We start from the raw sequence: 18745 nt of genomic DNA, 5'->3' as shown, positions 1-18745 counted from the left end.
TCCAAATGTAAAAGTCGCAAGGCCTCAAATCGGGGGATCGAGCCGGCCAGGGAATCGGGCCACCTCGGCCAATCCATTTCTTTGGGTAATTTTCATCCAGTCACTGTCGCACGCCCAGGCAGAAGTATGGATGTGCATAATCAACAATCATTTGATCGAGCCATTTTTCCTGACCCAAATCTTAAATGGCATCACTTATGAACATTTTTTGAGGAACGGGATGGCAATGTTGTTGGAGGATGTGCCTCTAGCTACAAGACGTGACATGATTTATCAGCATGATGACTGCCCAGCTCGATACCCCGATCGATTTGAAGCCTTGCGACTTTTACATTTGGAGCAACATGACAAGACACGGGCAAAAGAGTTCAGGTAGAGGATCTTAACAGCTGGTCAACACATCAAGGCCACCATCACATCACGAGTTAAGAGACCAAATGTCCGTAAAAACCTGCGTGCCTGCATTCGTAACGGAGGTGCCCACTTTGAGCAAGACGTGTAATGTTCTTTAATTGTATTGTTCATTGATTGCATTCACATGAACATGAATGAAGTATTATTTCTTGCACACAAATGTGAATCTTAGCAACATTTGTACCTTGTTGGATAGCAGATGACACAAGGAAGTAATTTAAGTAATTTGTACGCTTCGTGTCATACCATTCTTGTAATTAATACGTTGACAAGTAAACTAAGAGTGCATTTTTTTTATCATCACTTGTAAGTTTAGACCCACCCGTTACTTACATGTGATTGTTATTTGGGAAAAACTTTTTTTTTTCAACGAACCACTTATTTGTTAGCTATCAGAAAACGCTGAAATAAGTTCCATACAATGAGCAGTTTTTTTCTCAATTCATCTTTTTATGTGGAAAATTGTCATTTTTAAAAAAACAATTGAAATTCGATTATCTCGAAAACTACTAATTTTCGGACGGGGTATCATATGGTCAAATTTATTGCAAATTGTCTATACTTTAACCCCTTTCAGGGAATACATCTAATTACCAGTCACCCTGTGTGTGTGTGTGTGTGTGTGTGTGTGTGTGTGTGTGTGTGTGTGTGTGTGTATATATATATATACAGGGTGTCGCAAAACTCTTTCAACAACGCTTGGGTGCTGGTAGATATCATAAAAACAGGTAACTTTTCCCTATAAAGTTTACCTCGAAAGCGCTTAGTTTCTGCGCTATAAGCGCTTAAAATCTATCCTGTACGTATGCAACCCAACACAGCAAACGCTTGCTCTGACATAACTGCCAGGAGCGCTTGGCAGTGTTGCCACTAGCGTTCCTCGTTAAGAGAGACGACTTGGAAACAACAACTTTGGAGTCTTGCCTGAGCAAAATGCAAAACATTAATGATACTTGCGATGTTGTAAGAAGCGTTGACAGTATTTATAAACTTACCAAGACAAATAATAGGCAGACTGAAATTAAAGATTACTTATTCTAAAATATCTCTATAATTGATTGATTGATTGATTTGATTTATTTTAATTCGCTTTTCTGCCACCTTTGGCTAATCGCGAAGATGAGGATGATATGATGAAATAACAAATGACACCAATGTCTAGGCCAGGATTTAAACCCGAGACACCTGGTGCCATAGCGAGTTGTGCTAACCACATCACCACGGAGTGTTTCTTGTATCATGTAATATCACCAATTGCAAGGGACACGTGAGATAGGGGAAATCCACGAACGAACAAATGTAAACATGATGTGTTTGTTGCCTCGTTTCGACCACGCAGACTGTAATGTTATTACAATTTATTTATTAGAAAATTGTGAACTATCGCTATTGCGAATCGAATTCGTTATAAAAAGTAGGTTGAAAAGAAACAAGAATCTCCGGCAGATGGATATTCTTGAGCCACTTCGGTGACTGAGTACGTTTAGTGATCAACACATGATCTCTCTACCGAATGTTCCGGACACGAGTTCCACCGTGGACAAAGGTGTCACTGGATCTTTCGTTCTCGTATTTACTATTTGCCTGAAAGTACAGAAAAATGACGCACAATGAGAAGAATAGAAATTCACAAGAATTATCCCGGAAATTCACCTAGATGTCAAAATTCCGCTCGTTTGCTACAAAACATTTGTTTCCAGGGTGTACTAAAAGTTGACATTTTGGTGCCTTCCAAAAATGTTGCTCTTACATTTCAATGTTGATATCAAGTTGCTACAATGAATGTACAATTTATGACGTGTACTCTATGGTTTCCTTTTATTCATTTTTTTCACGTTCGATCAGAATGCAAAGCAAGGACACAAAATGAGAAAATTTTTCCCACACATGAAAAGAGTGTAAATTACAAGGATTTCTCTTGATGTACCAATATCAAACGATATCGTGAAGTGCGGAACAAACTAGTACAGGCAGTAGGCATCGAACTCACTGTAATTCCTTTCAATAAAATATTAATTTCTTCATACAAATTCTTTAATAGAGCATTCAAGATGAACCAGTTTGAGTGAAGAGAAAGAGAGAGAGAGGGAGAGAGGGTGTTTTTAATTCGCATGTTCCTAGTATTGCAAATAATCGGAATTTTTTTGAAACCCACTTTTAAAACACACAATTTTTCTTACATGCATATCAGTTGTCGCTAAAATGTATATGTTGCCACTGTTTTCTAAAATAAGCCAGGGGTCTTGGGTTATAATCCCCGCTTGGGCATGGATGTTTGTGAGTGTCCATTCATCAATTTCATCATATCATCCATCACTCATCCCATCTTCGCAAATTAGACAAAAGTGGTACAAAAAGCGAAGTAAAATAAAGCAAGTCAATGAATGAATCAATCAATCAATCATTAAATTAAATGAGCCTTTCAATTATTGCCTCATGAGACGAACACGATTAGTAATAACGCTAGCACACATAGCAATAATTTTCAAATGAATTGGAATAACATTACAGTCTGCGTGGTCGAAACGAGGCAGCAAACACATCATGTTTACATTTGTTCGTTCGTGGATTTCCCCTATCTCACGTGTCCCTTGCAATTGGTGATATTACATGATACAAGAAACACTCCGTGGTGATGTGGTTAGCACAACTCGCTAGGGCACCAGGTGTCTCGGGTTTAAATCCTGGCCTAGACATTGGTGTCATTTGTTATTTCATCATATCATCCTCATCTTCGCGATTAGCCAAAGGTGGCAGAAAAGCGAATTAAAATAAATCAAATCAATCAATCAATCAATTATAGAGATATTTTAGAATGAGTAATCTTTAATTTCAGTCTGCCTATTATTTGTCTTGGTAAGTTTATAAATACTGTCAACGCTTCTTACAACATCGCAAGTATCATTAATGTTTTGCATTTTGCTCAGGCAAGACTCCAAAGTTGTTATTTTCAAGCCGTCTCTCTTAACGAGGAACGCTAGTGGCAACCCTGCCAAGCGCCCCTGGTAGTTATGTCAGAGTAAGCGTTTGTTGGGTTGGGTTGCATACGTACAGGATAGATTTTAAGCGCTTATAGCGCAGAAACTAAGCGCTTTCGAGGTAAACTTTATAGGGAAAAGTTACTTGTTTTTATGATATCTACCAGCACCCAAGCGTTGTTGAAAGAGTTTTGCGACACCCTGTATATATATATATATATATATATATATATATATAAATATATACATATATATATATATATCCGTATATATAAACAGACACGCACATTGCCTAGCAAGCACGTATCTAGACATACATTTCGGCGGGTCCAACCAAATGTAGGAATAATAATTATAATAATAACAATTGAAATAATTATATTTAATTAAATTAAAATATTAATTAAATATGTAAATTAATTAATATTTTGTTGTTATTATTACATGAACAGGTAAAGATAGTAACAGAATAGAGATATAACAGTACGTATTCATTATCTAGCTTACGTGTAGTTGAGATCGCCAAGATTTGCATAAAAACAACTGCCCTGGCAAGGAATTTAATGTCAAATAGAAAAGGAATTGAATATTTATTGAATAACAAAAAAGGAGTTAGATCCAATTAGCGAAAAGTGAAGTTTCTGATTAATATTTTACGGATATTAACATTATTAATGTGCATAAAACTTTGCAACCGTCAAAGCCGTATGAGCCAAATTCCTTGCCATCCGAAAAGTTCAGCGGAAATAACTATCGATTATTGTTAAACAATGCTAAACAATTATATTTTGATTATTTACCATTACTACTTGGTAAGTCTTTCGGGTGGATCCGGACTCCTTGGACCTCCCTAAATACGACATTGGTACCTAGATATTATGTGAAGCCATGAGAAATATTTTATTTTAGAACAGCATACGAATGTCCTGTTGTTTTATGCAAAATTTGCATAAATATTTTTATTTGTTTTTAGAATTCATTAAAAAAAAACAGATTTTAAAACAGATAACTATTCTGAAACATAAAACGGTGGACCTCGTTCCGGGCTTATTTAATTTAACGGAACGAAAAATCAGGAGTTCGAAATGTGAAAATTGCGAACCAAAACACATCTATTCCTTTTCATGCAGGTTGAGATTATAGGGGGTAAGGAGGATCTTGAACCACCCCAACCAGGAATAATCATCTCCCACCCACTGGATAAAGAAACCACATTATTGAATATATCATACTTATAGAGTTCCACTTCAGTTCAGTTCTTTTAATTTTAAAGTCCCATAGCTACGCATAAATATATCTTTAAACAATTAATGGTGGATGTTTTTTAGAAGCCATGTACTATTTGGTATTTTCTCAGACATCTATAGGGCGTTGTATTAAAAAAGTAAAAAAACTGAGTTGAGATGGTTCCCGATGAACTCGTAAGAAGTCTAACTTTGAAATATTTGTGAAACATTTGACAAGGCATTTATTTGTTATATTATTAGCTGTATCTAATGACACTCATCAAGCAATAAAAGTACTATCAATACATATACAAAACCGAAATCCTTCAGATCTCAGAGGAAGCAAGGAAAGCCATACGTTCAAAAGTTGTTTTTCTTTTCAATCGTTGGTGGACAATATGAAGAACCGGCCAAGGTTTCTTTTCGTATGCAATGGTATTAAATTCAGGTGTATGCGTGTGTTTTTGGGTGACATGTCAATTTCTCGTTTATGTGAAAAGGTAAACTTTAATATAAGCAAGAGCATGTGTGCGTCACAGTTAAAGATTTTTGCATCTACAAAGAAAATCCAATACACATTCCCACCTCGCCGGCCTCCGTGACAGAGGGGTTAGCATAGTGCGCTATGACGCCAGAGGCCCCAGGTTTTAATCGCGGCCTGGGCAGTGTGTTATTTGGGATTTGTGAGTGTCCATCAATTTCATAATATCCTGATTCATCCTCATCTTCGCGATTAGCCAAAAGTGGCAGAAAAGTGAAATAAAATAAACCAAATAAATCAATCAAACATTAATTTTTGAATTCAATCAGAAATCTACAAATAGAACCTGCAGTGAGTCTCACCTATCTCGTTCATTCATCTGACTAATGTAATTTCCTTACATTTTGACTTTAGGGTCTAACTTAAAATTACATTGTGTTGCATTCAAAATTAGATTTTAAGCAATTAATGTCCAATTATAAATATAACTAATACATAGGTAAAAATAAGCCCCTCTGAAAAAATCGTAAATTGCACCCTTTTTAAATGTCTAGGGAAAATGTCATTTCACCTAGTAATGATATGGCTTTGCGATGAGTAGATAATTGTCACAGCCTCAACTCGTCTCCTGTGTGGTTAGGTCCTTCTCGTTTTTGTTTGTGTTTATTTTTGTTTCGGTTTCCACTCTGAAGTCATTAAAACTTATTCTAGATTTTCTTCATGCTCAGATAGGATAATCGTGACTATTTTCAAAAAATATTTTAATATATAGGTTTCCGAACACCCTCTTACAAAGTTATGAAAAATATGGGTGAGGTACAGGAGTACATTGTCCACCCCGAGTTGGTCTGTCGTATATCGTCTCGTTCGTGTAAGTATTTCGTTTCGGAAAATTCCATTTTAAATATTCAAAAGAAAATGATGTCAGTCATATACTCTTCTAATAAAGATTTGTATCTTATCTTCAAATCGACGTGACTTCTTCTTTAGAAAGTGTATCCCCCTTACGCAAAGGAGCATTCGGCTGAAGCGTGACTTTCTGAGAGCAAATCTGATTCCATCGTTCCACACACATTTAAAACAATTTTCATTTCCTCATTTCCTTAAAGAGGTTTCCAAGAACATAGGTCAATGATCTAACTAGTAGCAAGCACAATGTAGTAGAATCAGTTTACAATGGTTTGAATTTCTGTGGTAAGGAAGATAATGCTTATAAGTTATAAAAAAATATTCACTTTTTTATTGGGTGAATTGAAAATAGGTTCTTTTAACAGTAGCACCTTGCGTCTGCTGTCAAATCAACAAAGGGGTGGGGGTACATGGAAGTACAACTAGATTTACGGATTTAAGGGGAAGGGGTACAATGAACCCCTGTCCCCCCCCCCCGTTCCTGCGTCACTGTGTATATGCACATATTCTTCGTCACCGTTTGAACCTCCAACAAAAGAACAACCCCACAACCACCAAATACATCCAACTATTAAAAAATTGTACCACTATATAAATATATGTGTTAAGTAATCCCAAAATATAGTTTTCTCACTCAATAGCTATTGGTACAAAATCAATGGAAACTTAAACTTTGCTGGACACCCAAGAAAATTAGACTCTGCGAAATTGTCGCGCGGTATTATTATGGACCCGCCAACTCTCAAAACGCTGGAAAAGAATCGGCCAGTATCTGTAAGTAAAATCCAGCCAGTGGCGGCGATTAGGGGGGGCGAGGGGGCAGTTGCCAACCCTTTTTTTCTCCACTTTTGCTCCAGCACTATGCTGAACCTTATCTACAAAGGGAAATATACTATATCTCCCCCCCCCACAGTTCCCAGTTTGAGCTCCTTGCCCCCACGGTTTTGGAACCCAATCACCGCCACTGAATCCAGCGGATACTTTCCGATATCGATACTATTGTTATCGGCCGATATTGATACAACGACATCCATATAGTCTCAGCCCTAATAGGTATATATTATTTTGGTTAATTAGTTCCGCTTTTCTGCCACATTTCGCTAATCGTGACGATGAGGATGAGAGATATAATGAACGAAATTGATGGACACTCACAAAGAATACACATGCCTAGGCCAATATATATATATATGTGTGTGTGTGTGTGTGTGTGTGTGTGGGGGTGTGTGTGTGTGTGTGTGTGTGGTGTGTGGGGGTGTGTGTATGTGTGTGTGTGTGTGTGTGTGTGTGTGTATTTGTGTATGTATGTATGTATGTGTATATATATTATTCTCTGCCATTCCAGCCATTCGCAGAAACAAATTCAAGATCCGCTTATGTGTATGGCGGCAACCTGTGTATTTATGTTTAATACAAACTTGTAGCAAAAAATTACAGCTAAATAAATTCCAATGGACGCAATTCCTTAAATTATTATCCTTATTTTCTTATGTTCATATCAGTGGCGTAGCGTTATAGTACGCCCGTACGCCCGCCGTTCCCAGATTTAAAATTTCAAAAATGCTTAAATGCTGTGATTATAAAGTAAAACGTGACTAATTTCATATATGTTTGACCTTCATGGCATTATAATAGCTATTTTTCGCGATCCGCTTGCAACGCTCCACTCTCAACACTCGTTCTAGCATCTCTTTTCAATGCCTTTCCCGGCCGGACGCCGAGCAGGTTCGGCGTACAGGACTCTATATTCCTTGTTGCCTTTCTGGAGGGAAAGCTTCGATTTCTACAGCATGTGCGTTAATGGTCTCTCTTACGCCAGCGTACGGAGCAGAGAGGTCTACCGTTATTGGTTCATGTGACCCTTCCTGCCTTCTGAAGCAGACGACAGCGGTAGAATTACGGTTGTTCGTAAACTCCAGCCAAGTCAGACGAAGCCGGCTACATCTGTACGTAAACTCAATCCAAGTACGGCTAGCAACGCCCACTTCCGGTTCCGTGACGTCACGGTGACGTATCCGGCTTACTTGGCTCGTAAGATTTGTAAGCCGTTCTCGATGCGACTGAGTTGGCTGACTGCAGACGAAAACTAGCAGAAAGCAAAATGCGACAGCTTTCAATGGCCGGCAATGATTTATTTGATGCCTTCGTAAGTCAGAAAGGCAGGTGAAGGAAAAGATGTAGTTAATATTATCTTATCATTCTTTCCGTAGATGTATATATATGGGGAAAATATGCAAAAACTGGTATCCGAAGAGAAAAAGTATAAAACAATGAATAGTTGTTTTTGATGTGAACTGTAATGAAATAAATATTTTTGAAACCACTTCATTTACCATAATTCAACGTTATTAGTTGGTGTTAACACACGGTATACTAAACTAAATTCACCAACCAATAAAATACTACAAAATAATTATTTTTGATGTGTAGGCATACGTATGATCATTTTTTTTCGGTTATTTTTTGTGTCAATTTCTAAATCTTGTCAAAATATTCTATTAATTTATATTAATGTAGCCGAGCTTTATATAGAAGTGAGATTTAGTGCCATTTACACCCAATACTACTTCAAAGAAAGTCAACTGCTTTTAAACATGCTCAAGAGTCAAGCAGACGAGACGATCCACCACGCCATAATCCATGCTGTTCGTAAACTGCAGCGTGAAACAGCTTGGCTAGTGACGTCGACATGACGTTTCGTGTGACGTCTGCGTAATCCACTCGTAAGATCTGCGCTGAGTTGGCTGGAGTTTACGAACAGCCGTTTTCCTACCCGGTTCTTCGCGCTCGTGCCACTCGTGCTATGTGTTGCTACAATACGCAATATTGACTGACGTAACTTTACCAATCTCAAATATACAGCTTCTTAATGGCCACTGCATTGTATAATTTATCGCACGAACAGCGATGTGTATTAGAAACTAAAAGATCAACACAGTTTTTGTCAAATAAGTTGAAGTCCTCGTGGTAGAAATTCATCCTGTGGCTGCTCTACCACTTAACCCGCAAAACTATTATTTTTTTATTGTATTTTTTCGTTATTATCCAACTCCTTAATATTGTGTGAATGGAAATGTTTAGCATTCATTTGAAAACTCTTAACATCGAATGGTCTCTGGACAAAATTATTTTAAAATGTTGATCAGCATTCTCAAGATGTAATAAACAGTGGCCTGAATTACTAATCGGCACTGTTACGTCAGTAGAGTGTACGATATTTGGATCATCCACTCTGTTTTTCACAGTGAGCCAAGACGACAGAGGTCCCTGGTTCGAACCCCGGCGTGAGCACGGGTGTTCTTTGTCAGTGTGCCTTCATCAATATCATCACTCATATTCATAATCGCAATTAACCAAAAGTGGTAGAAAAGCGAAGTAAAATAAACAAAATCAATCAGTAGTTGGATCGCCCACAACAATGACGTCTACTGTTGTGCAGAGGCGCTTGTGATTCAGGTAGGTTTTTAATGACTTGCGTCCTGCAGAAAGATATAAAAAAAGGTATAGAACACCAGAGTTCAAAACATCTGTGGCATAGTGAGGCATCTAATTTTGTAGCTAAAACATGCAATGATAATGTTTTATTGAAAACCCAGCTGACTTCAGGCAAATAATACCTGTGGCGACTAATACCATAAGTAAATTATTAAGCAAGAAAGGGCCGACTCTTCCTTCGGACTTGGCGTTCCCACCCGAAATGTCCATGCTACGCCACTGGTTCATATAAGGCTGTGTATTTTGAAAAAGAAAACACGTTGTTTGTTAAAACCTCTTCAATCACATCTACATTTGTGACAAAAATTCTAGCAACCCTTCTGGTATGAATTGATATCAGTTGCAGATAAACCCTGATGTTTGGGAGAGACGATGTTTTGAAAGCTTATGTCCAGTGGCTGTCACAAGGTATCAGTCGGTTTCGTACCATAGTCATCAAGGAATATTTCTTCCACATCCACAATATAACGAGCATACAACGTTCCCGTCTATGAAGTTAAAAGCAGCTTGGTAGAAAGCAGAAGGAAACATGACACTTCTCATTGTTTACGATTCCATTGTTTGAGCTTTGGGGCAAGAATCAGGTGCTAATTACGATATTGTTTTGATGTCAGAAGGTGCGCGTGCAATCAATGAAAATACCGACCTTGCGCAACAACCATGGCTGATAAGAAATCTAAAAACAAGATCGACCAATGTAGGCATATTTGATCAAAAGAAAGAAGAGCTGTAGTTTCATGATGCTATTATCACAACACTAAATCCTATTCATGGTGCGAATCAAGATATAAATTTCACCTCTGCGAGTTGGGCCCCTCTACTTTCCACCCTATTACTAACCCCCGTCTTTCTACTCTGCTCCTCCTACTTTCCGCCTTCCTCCAATAATAATAAAACATGACCGCATTATAAATTAACGGATTTAATGACAAAAAATAAATAGCGATGTTTTTGGTGTCGATGTTTTTGCCGTCGATGATTTTGCCGTCGATATTTTTGGTGTCGACGTTTTTTCAGTCGGTGTTTTTGGCGTCGATGTTTTTGTAGCAGATGTTTTTGCCGTCGATGTTTTTGCCGTCGATATTTTTGCGGCGATGTTTTGTACTGTCGATGTTTTGTGCTGTCAATGTTTTGTACTGTCGATGAAATGTAGGCGATGTTTTTGTTGTCGATGTTTTTGCGTCGATGTTTTGACGTATAACTCATTATTTGTCACTGTTTGTGGCTTCGAGCTGCGGGGATTCAAGGAATTAACTGGGTAACAATTTATGCAATCCGCTTGAGGTGGTTCGTGTGAACACTGATTACACTGTGGGACTGAAGCGTGTTGACTTTGAATTGCTCAACCTCTTGAGGATTTTGACCACTAAAGGGGTGAGGATACAACGTTTGAGGTATACTGACTGCCGTGTTAGCAGTTTTAGATCTAGTTAGTGGTGGTGAAGGTGCAGTATTTAAGGGTTGTACTGGGGGTGGGGGTTCTGTGAATGCAGTAGCTAATTCAAGGATTTGATTTAAAAAATGGTCAAGGTCTTCATGCAAGTTTAATTGTGAGCTATTCATACGCTATTCTTATGCAAGAGAAAAACAAAAATGGGGGAAGGGGTTATTTCGCAGCAAGTATACATTTACGTCAGGATAAAAGCACTATGTCACTAAAGAAATTCAAATAGTTATTCGCAGCATTATGTAATTAAACTTTACGATTGGAACGCAATGAAAATATTCAACTGGTGAGGTTAATTAATAAAAAAAATCTGGGGACTGGTAATAAAACTCTCTAAGATTTGGGACTGTTTTGCACGGGAGCGTACAAAATGGTTTGAAAAATACAAAACGTCTCCATTATGAAGTGTTAGTTGAGGGATTATTCTTGAATAAAACAGTACAAAGTTGTATAGGGGAACGTTGGCCGCTGTGGCTCAGTCGGTAACGCGTCTGACTACGATGCTAAAGCTCCCAGGTTCGATCCCCGGCCGGTTCAAATATGACAACTTTTCTAACGTTGGAAGCGGCCCCGGCGCCCACCCAGCTTCGAATAACATGTTTTATTTATTTATTTCCCTTCAACAGAGACAAGTCTCCAATTACAGAAAGGTAATATGAAAATATTACATTTTCATTTACAACTTGTATGTACGCACGTACACATTCACCCTCCTTCCTCCTTTACACACACACACATATTCACAAACATAGACAGATAATACATAATATATATATACACACAAACAGACATCTTGGTGACAGAACAAGTTTACTGCTTAACTGTGACAACAAATGTTCAGATATTTACACATTTCATCTTAATTACACAAAACAAGTATCACAAACACTGGTACAATATATCATTACAACAAACTTCATAATGACAAATCCAATTATCATAATAAATACATTATTAAGAGAGATACCCCTTTAACATATTCATAAATTTGGTTCGTGTCATGCCGAAATCCAAGTCCACCAAATGATTTGAGATCTTGTTATATTGAAGTGTCATTTTTTGTAGTGGGGAACCTTTACATTTCTGTTCTTGGGATTTTGTATGAGAGTAAACGTCTATTACGTAAATGACCCTGTCTCACATTAAACCAGATTCTCTCTAGTATAGAACTACTATCAATATGTCCATATATTATTTTATACAGAAACATTTGTTGAGAAATTTCACGTCTATTTGACAGGCTTACAAAATCAAATTCATTTAATAAATCATTGTATGGTATTTTAAAAATTTTTGGCGATATTCGATACTTCTTATAATATAAAAATCTGAGAAATTTCTTTTGTATACGTTCAATCATATTTTTCTGGGAGTCACAGTTTGGCGCCCATACGGAACAAGCATATTCTAATTTGCTTCTAACTGAACATTTGTAGAGCATGCACAAAGAGCATATATCATTTAAACTTTTAGCATTTCTTATTAGAAATCCAAGATTCCTGTAGGCATTCTGGGTAATGCAAGAAATATGCTCAGTAAAAGTCATATTATGGGTAATAATTACTCCTAGGTATTTAATTGAATACTCTTTTTACAAATTCGCTGTTAATAACATACTTATCATTTCTCTCATTATTTCGTGCTCTACTAAATATCATGTATGAACATTTCTTAATATTAAACTTGATATCATTCTCTACACTCCTCCTATGAACCATGTTTATATCAGTCTGTAATTTCCTAGTATCAGTAATATCCCTAATTTCTCTATGTACGTATTTTAACATCATCTGCATACACTAAACACTTTGAAAATTTGATTGTACCTGGTAAATCATTAATATAAATTGCAAAGAATAGAGGACGCAGATTTGAACCTTATGGAACCCAAGATTTAACATCATAAACAAAAGACTTTGCTTGTTTATAAGTTACATATTGTTTTCGATTAATAATGTAAGATTTGAAAAGATTTACATATTGTGTTGATAACCCAAAACTTGCAAGTTTTCTTAGAAGAATATTATGATTAATTCTGTCAAAAGCTTTTGCGAAATCTATATATAATGCATGTACACTAAGTCTCTCATGGAACGCATCAAGTATATCTTGGACAAAATTTATCAGATTTGTTTGTGTTGATCTACTTGGCAAGAAACCATGTTGATTGTCACTTAAGAAACATTTTACATGATTAAATATGCGATTGTATAGGATGTATAGGATGGACTCGAATACTTTCGCCGGTGCACAGAGAATTGCTATGGGCCTGTAATTTTCTATTTTTGAACTTTCACCAGATTTTAAGATGGGGCATACACGCGTTTCCTTCCAGATATCAGGGAACATTTGTGTTTTCATTATTAAGTTATAAAACACCATTATTATTTTTCTTATTTCTAATAAAACTCCAAAACTCTTTAGTATTTGATTTCAAATTGCTTTCCAATTCCTTTATGTAGTTGTAATGGGCACTACTTATCATTGTTTTTACCTGCTTTCTAGTTTGCCGAAACAATGACTTATATTCTATTCTAAATTTTATATTTTTTCTGTAATACTCTTTTAACTTTATCAATTTAATGATATCATTATTAAACCAACATGGGTATTTATTTGTTGTCATTCGTCTTCTTTTTGGGACTGTGGCAAGAAATACTTCATGAACTCTATTACAAAAAAAATTAACCGCCTGATTTACATCAGTCATATTATCTAATACAGACCAATCTACCACTCCAAGCAAATGATACATCTGCATGAAATTGGCTTTTTTAAAATTGTAAGAATAATAAGCTTCATTTGTTATTACATCAGTAGATTCACTCATAGTTAGGTGTACAGTCAATGCAGGATGATGGTTATCTTCTTTTACAAGTGGCATTTCCTCCCTACATATATTCACATTCTTTGGAAGGTTAGTAAGAATAAGATCTAAAGTTCTATCGAGGCGATTTTTAATATTGTTTACAGAATGAAGGTTATAAAAATTCAAAAAAATTAACAAAGCTCTACAAGAGGGTCCACCATTCTGTAACTCGTATCCTGAACTGGTAATCGTGGGTAAATTGAAATCTCCAATTATAAGTATATTCGAGTCATGAAATTCCACGAAAGAAGCAAACATATTATAAAATGACAAATATTTTTGTATACCGCATGCATGTGTACCTGTAGGAAACTCTGGGGGGTGAAGGCGGTCGCAAGCTAGGTCTATGTGATCATAGGCATGCTGATAGCCACGCATTGAGTTGATGCGTTTTAGTGGGTCAATTCATCGACAAAACGAAATCATCGCCTTCGTCTCAAGTATTGTATATTCGCATTATAATTGCCATAAATAAAGAATAAAACCTTTTAGGTTATCTACTCCAGCAATGTGGTTTTAATTCTGTGCTGTGAATATTGTCTTTGCCTAACACTATCCCTGTACCTGAGAGGAGTCTGTGTACTTCACCGAGTCTCATCGTTCACCGCTGAGTATTATTAAGTCATTATTAATAAATATAATAATACTTGAAATAAACGAATGAACGTGTCAAGTTCTCTATCGGCGAGGCTACTTTCGTAACCTCCCATATGACTTCAGTATTGAAGCAATATGAAATGCAGCGCATTCCTGGAATAACTTGGAGGCAATCGATGAAGGAGGCAGGATAATGAACAGTGGAAGAGAGCATTAAACGAGCCTCTTCTCGAACTTCACTCATTATACTTCATCACTAGATTCATGTAATTCTGATTTGAATACCCAGCTGTAAGGTAAAGTTGTAGATCTCAGCTGCAAATTAAATATACTTACTTCTTTCAGACGTGCACCGCAGAAGGACTGTTAAACCTGTGCGTTTTGTGCTTCCCGTCTGCACACTTAACCTCAAGGCTAGTAAGAGCGCTTGCATACGTACCGATATATTGTCGGAGTCGTTATCGGCGACGATACTGACACCTTGGTGGGGGGCGAAAGAAGATGTGAACAAGGTCTGAAAGCGGAGATGGCTCCTGCCTAAAATAGAAGCTTTTATCTTTTGTTCGTTTGATCTTCGACTTAAATACAACCGCGATAGAAATTTAAAAAAAAAAAAAAACGTTACTGGGTGCATTGAAGAATACCAAATTATTGAAATAATTGCAGCAATATCTCTGGAAGGCAGTCCTTATACCATTTTAACTTGCTATCCTCTCTCAATTTGGTGAAAGACAGGTTCCGAGAAATCAAAATACCAGGTGGTTATAATTAAAGTGACGGTGTTCAGAGTGGTACAGCACGGGCTGTAATGAGAGTAGGAGTCTGAAACTTCGTAGATATGCTAATGAAGCAATGCGCTCGCGAATTATGTAAAAAAATAATTAGTTCCAATTCTCGCCACCAGGGTAAAAAATGGCGCTGTAAGCAGTCAAAACGTGGAAATTTCCGTAACTCTGACGTCAACGTCGGTGACATTGCCTAACCATTGTGTGAGCTCCCTGGTTGTTGTTGGTGACGCTTGTTGCTTTTTCCTTTAGTAATGTTCATGTAATTCGAATAGTGAAATTGTAGCGATATTTTATTACAAAGAGTATTGTTTTCTGCGATTTATAGTGTTTTTCCTGTAACTATACCAAGTTTTGACTGCTTACAGCGCCATTTTTTACCCTAGTGGCGAGAATTGGAACTAATTATTTTTTTGCATAATTCGCGAGCGCATTGCTTCATTAGCATATCTACAAAGTTTCAGACTGCTACTCTCATTACAGTCCGTACTGTACCACTCTGAACACCGTCACTTTAATTATAACCACCTGTTATATTTTTCCAACAACACAACTTCTCCCTCGACCCAGCTGAATTTTATGACTGGGGATCTATCTCTTACATAACGAGCGTCGTCAGTCCAGTCCGCTTTCCGATTTATCGACGGAGCTCCGATTGCATAAAGTCCGCGCGTTCATTATATCCCCAGCGGTTAACAAAGGGAGCGGTACTCTTTGTTAAAAGAAACACCCAAGCTGGCGGTTTTCTTTTGAAGTAGAAGCAACAAACTGGAGTAGGAAAGCGATGTTGCCAAATTGAAGAGATAAAGAGGAAAAGCAAAAGGAAATTGTAAGAAAAAAGAAAAAGAAAGAGAAACAAAATTAAAGAATATGGAAAGAGAAAATAAATACACATAAAGATTAAAAAGGAAGTGTTTAAGGGTATTATCGAAGGGAGGGGAGAAATATCCAACTCTTACATATTAGGCCTCAATTGACACCGGGGTTCCGGGGGGAATTGTGAATAAAACGTGGGGGGGGGGGAAGTATCCAACTCTAGGTCTTACATTATGGCTGGTATTTTAGTTAGAGGGGGATTGAACATTAAATTGAAGGGGTATCCAATTCTTGTGTATTACTATTGTCTTAGACTGTTGCGAAAATTCTGGTGTGGAGACTGAGAATTAATTTTTTGGAGGATGCAATGCTGTCTAAAACTAGCATGGAAAATTTGGTGTATTGTATTAAATTTAAAGGAGGAAATAGGAAGCTCTTGATAAAGTGTTAAATCTTAGATTGTCGAGAGATTTCTGTAGTGGAGAGAGAGTTCGAACATTACATTTTGGAGACTGTATTTAGCGATATTGTATGTACGTACACGTTTTCGACCCCAAACGTGCCAAAAGAGAAGCTGGAAAATATAAAATATCTCGGGATCTTAAGGAAGTATTGACACCCCATTAAATTAATATTCTTGAAAGCCTGCAATTAAATAGGTGTAAACATTTTCTTGCTCGCTTCACTCGCAAACATGTGTTGCGAGAATGAGTGTTTGGCGCTTTACTGAGGTGAAAGTGAAGTTTTATACTATAGCTGCATTACAAGACATAAACGATATTATCGATATTCATTAATAACATCACTTCTTTAAATATAATGCTTAGTGTTGGTATACTGCTTAATTTAAAGCAGGTGCATCATTTGGGACAAAAATATATCGAATCCGTATTTCTAACGTGTCACAGGAAGATTTTAAATTTGCACTGAAGATAAAATCCAAGTAATTATGGTTATGGATTATGGTTTGTTACTAAAATAATTATATTTACCCCAGGAAAACGGGAGGTGAGGGTGAGTTCTTTGAAAGAGGAACCCTGTTTTATTATCGCCCTGAGGTTAAGAATTTCTAGCTAGGGTTCTGTAATGTCTCGTGAAACAAATTGAATCTGCCATACGGCTGGAGATTATTATTTGGTTTGCCAAGGTTGAATTATTCTATCTTTATCTTAAGTTGTGTAACAATTTGTGTTAAATACTCAAATTGAGTTTTATAAACCCACTCAAAAATACTATTTATATGCATATTTACATATTTTAATTTACTACATTTAACCAATCAATGTGCTAGCTTTAAGTTTTTTCGAAAATCGAAAAATCAAAAAATATGGACAATGTAACATGGTATTTCATTCAAATGGACATCAACTATTACACATTCATCCAAACTATTTTCGGGGGTTTATGAACGATTTTAGGGGTGGTCTTGAGTGATGTGCACCCTTGTTTAGGGAATAAGGGCAGATCAAGTATAGTGTTGTGTAAAGCTAAGGAAAAAGTTACTTTCGGTAGACACACTGTCGTAATTAAATACTTTGTTGGGATTACGATATGGTTTGAGGGCGCGAATGATGTTTTTTATATGGGGGACACATGATATAATCTGGGGGGACGCATGACATGATTTTAGGGGGGGATGGGCACCTCTGCTTTCTATGAAGGAAATAATACCCTGCAGTTTTGTCTTCATACTTAGGATTTTCACTAGCATCCGTGAGTGATAACTTACATTATGCAAAGTCTAATAAAAAAACTAAAAGCACAACACTATAACAAGACAACAAAACCGCACCATAACACAACACAACTAGTTAAAAAGAATCAACCCCGCACGTGGTTATGGAGCAGAAATAATGAGAGGCGCCTTGCAACTACAAGAAATGTAAAGAAAATGTGGCAACAACGTCTGAGTGCATGCTCTTATCGGGAGCGGCTTGGCTATTGTTTGCTATTGTTGTCAGTGTTAAGTTTTATAAAAGGGTTGCCGATGTGGTCCTTCCGGAGAATGTATCATGTCTGACCACGGCTGCAGCTGTGCCACTAACCCCGTTGATTTCTGTTTTGACCATATCGGTTTCGGAAACGACACCGGTTTTACAGGTCCGTGTGCAAACGATCTTTGCAGCTGAGGAGTGGCGGAATCACAAGCTTTGAGATGTAGAAAATATTGCAGGGGAAGACATCCTACTTTTCACGGAACCATCACTTGTTTCATCTGCCATGGTCACAATGCCACATTTTACATTTACTCATGGATCATATGACAAAATGTTTCCCATTGCACAAGCGCGACCGACGAAGCCTCCTAGCTGGATCATTCTTCTTCACACTACTCTTGCAACGCTACTGTGGTGTTTCTTGCTCTAGAGTCCACACGTGCGCCGACCTTCGTGGCTGAGTGGTTAGCACAGCGCGGTACGACACCAGGGGTCCCAAATTACAAACCCGGCCTGAGCATGGGTGTTCTTTTTGGGAGTACCTTCTTCAATGTCATCATATCATCACTCATCCTCATCTTCGCGATAGCAAAAAGTGGCAGAAATGCGAAGTAAATAAACAAAATCATTAAATTAATCCACACGAGCATATGAAAACGTTCCTTCACCAAAACAGTGGGATGATCAGGCCTGATAGCAAGCAATTCAAATTCTCAGGGGTTGGAGTGAAAGAGTTTTACCCCACCCCAAACCCCTTTCATCATGCCATTGCATATACCTTTTACTTCAAC

The sequence above is a fragment of the Lepisma saccharinum genome, chromosome 26 (assembly GCF_977018435.1).
Source record: "Lepisma saccharinum chromosome 26, izLepSacc3.1, whole genome shotgun sequence".
Classification (NCBI taxonomy): Eukaryota; Metazoa; Arthropoda; class Insecta; order Zygentoma; family Lepismatidae; genus Lepisma; species Lepisma saccharinum.
Note: the sequence above shows the minus strand (reverse complement) of the source record.